We start from the raw sequence: 3058 nt of genomic DNA, 5'->3' as shown, positions 1-3058 counted from the left end.
TCTTTCCTGCCCATGGCAGGGGGTCGGACTAGATGATCTGTCTAGGTCCCTTCCGACTCATTGATTCTATAATTCCATTTGCTAGTGAGGAAATGGGATTGAAAAGAGGTGAAAGACTTCAAGGTGATCCCAGGAGAGAAAATCACCATGCAACATAGAATGGTAGTCCTGGACCATGAGTTGCAATGAGTGAGGCATACTAAATATTAAGGAGTTTAGAAAATTGAGTGGTGGAGGCTGCAGCAGGACAATGAAACAAGAGAGGCCTCCAGAGCAAAAGCGTTGGAAATAGAAGATCCTGAACGTTGGTGGCAATAGGCAGCAGATAAGATCAGGGAAGTAGGAAAAGAAATCTGCAGAGTGTCATCTGGAAAGAGGAAATGTAGTGGTAGAATGAGGAGGTCCAGGAAGTGACAAGGGAGAAGAAGGAGAAATGTAAAAAATTGAAAGATATGGGGGACCCTCTGGACTTTGAAGCATACAAAGTAGAGAGGAAGAGGGAAAAGAGGACTGTTGCTAATGCCAAAAATACTGCAATAGATGATTTATACCAAAGGCTAGAAACAAAAGAGGGACAGAGACTGACTAGGGATGTGACACATGTGAGAATGATCAAAGATGAATTTGGGAGACTGTTGATGAACAAGGATGAGATTAAGGACAGGTGGAAGAACTATTTTGAAGATCTGATGAACAAAGAGAACCCAAGAAGTTAGCAAGCAAGTGCCACAGATAACCAAGGCATGGTGACTGACATGAGCAGAATAGAGGTGAAAAGAGCATTGAAAAAATGAAGAATGGGAAAGCAACATGACCTGAGACCACCAGAACTTTAGAAAGTCTTGGGGAAAGAATGAATTGATGTACTATGGAACCTATTTAAGCCAATATTTTGCGAGAAGATGCCAAATGAATGGAGAGGGAGTGTATTGGTGCCAATATTCAAGCAGAAAGTTTATGTCCAGGATTGTGGTAACTATCGGGGAGTCAAGTTTATGTCTCACATTTTGAAAGTTTGGGAAAGAGTGGTGGAGAAACAGTTAAGGACTGAGGTGGACATTGGAGAAAGCCAGTATGGATTCATGCCACAATCATTTCTCCAGATGACAGAGAAATGCAGGGAAGGTTGCAAAGATATCAATTTAATTTTTATTGACCTGGAGAAATCCTATGATCATGTAACGAGGGAGGAAATATGGGAATACTTGGGAGTTAAGGAGGTGCCAGAGAAATATGTCAGAACCATCAAGGACATGTATTGGAAATGTACAATGAAAGTGAGGAGCAGTTCAGGAGAGAGAAAGAGTTTTGAGGTGAAGATGGGTGTACATCAAGAGTCAGCTTTGAGCCTGTTCCTGTTTGCGACCATGATGGATGCATTTATTGAACAAATAAGAAAGAAACCACCCTGGACTATGATGTTTGTGGATGAGTGGTCATTTGTACTGAGAGTCTACAGGACGTGCAAGCTGGTGTGGACCAATGGAGAGAAGCGCTAGAGGGAAGAGAAATCCAAAATAGAATATATTCACTGTGATTTCTCTGAGATACCTGATGTTGGAAATGTGATAATGAATGAGAAACATGTTTGAAAGGTTGCCAAGTTTAAGTATCTTGGATGAACCATTCAGCGGAATGCAGAGTTAGATGAAGAGTGCTGAATCATCAAATAACAGCAGGGTGGATGAACTGGAATTTGGTGACAGGTATATTATGCAATAGGAGAGTATCCGTGAAGTTGAAGGGGAAAGTCTACAAGATGTGTGTGTCCAGTGCTATTATGCAGAGCAGAGACCTGGGCTCTGTAGAAAACTCAAGAAAGAAAACTGAACGTGCCAGGGCTGAGAATGCTCTGATGGGTGTGTGGAGTAACGAAGATGGATAAAAGTGAGGAATACTTACATCAGAGGATCGGTGAAGGTAGTGGAGGGATCTAAGAAAGTACAAGAGAGAAGACTGGCATGGTATGGGCATGTTCAAAGCAGTCCAGAATACATGGGAAAAGAGGTTACCAGAATGGCACTTCTAGGGAGAAGTGGAAGAGGAAGACTGATGATGAGATGGAGAGGGACTTAAGAGAGAAGGAATTAAAAGATGATCAATATGACCAAAGCCAGTGGATAGCCAAGATCCAGCAGCGAACTTGTTTTGACAGAATGAGTGAGAGAAGAAGAAGAGGAAAAAGAAGAAGAAGAAGGTGGAGTCTTTATGGCACAGTTCTAAGCATAGACATCCTGTTTATCCTCCTTTCTCAGGATACAGCACTTCTTTGACTGGCCCAGGGACGCCAAACCAATGCTCTCACTTCTGTATCTTCCTCAGTTTCACATGCACATTCTGCACTAGAATTCACTTCCATAGGTGCTCTTTTTAAACTCTTCAAATACTGTATGGTTAATAAAATAAGGAACACCAGCTTTGTACAGGGGAATCTAAAACTGCAAGGTTTTTTACCTTTAGGGCATAACAGTTATTGATCTTTAGGAAAAAGTAACAACATTTTATATACTATCCATCCCAAGTTTCTGCTCATCCCTACTTCTGAGTCCTTATGCCCAGTCTATTCATGAAGCAGGAAGACCTGTCTTGGGCCTGCTGCAGTCCTGGTGTTAGCTAATGTTTGACTGACAAAAGAAAAGGGGAGTCAAGAGGAGATTGTACTCGTCAATTAGATTTCAGTCATGGTGCCCCTTGACCAACTTCAGAGCCTCAATCAAGTTATTAAAAATCACAGTCTCTCTTTGGAAGTAAACAAGGTAAACCATTTTCTTCTAGCCTGATCACTATCTTTAGCATTTCTTTGATAAGCATGACTAATACATTCTTGGTTAGTCACTTCAGTGAAGTGGGTGGCATTACAATAAGTTGGTCTCAGTCTCTTTGCAAAGTCATACACATTCAATATGGCTCTAATGCCAAGTGAAGGATGCAAATGGGATACAGACTAACAGATAAGTACTGGTCCACCACATACCTGAATCCAGATTGGGATTTGTTATTGGCCAAAATTTGGGATTATTTGGATACAAAATTTTGGTTTGTCCAGTTACACACATGC

This window comes from Gavialis gangeticus, unplaced genomic scaffold (genome assembly GCF_001723915.1).
Source record: "Gavialis gangeticus isolate Ggan-Ray unplaced genomic scaffold, GavGan_comp1, whole genome shotgun sequence".
NCBI lineage: Eukaryota > Metazoa > Chordata > Crocodylia > Gavialidae > Gavialis > Gavialis gangeticus.
This window is presented reverse-complemented; position numbering follows the sequence as displayed.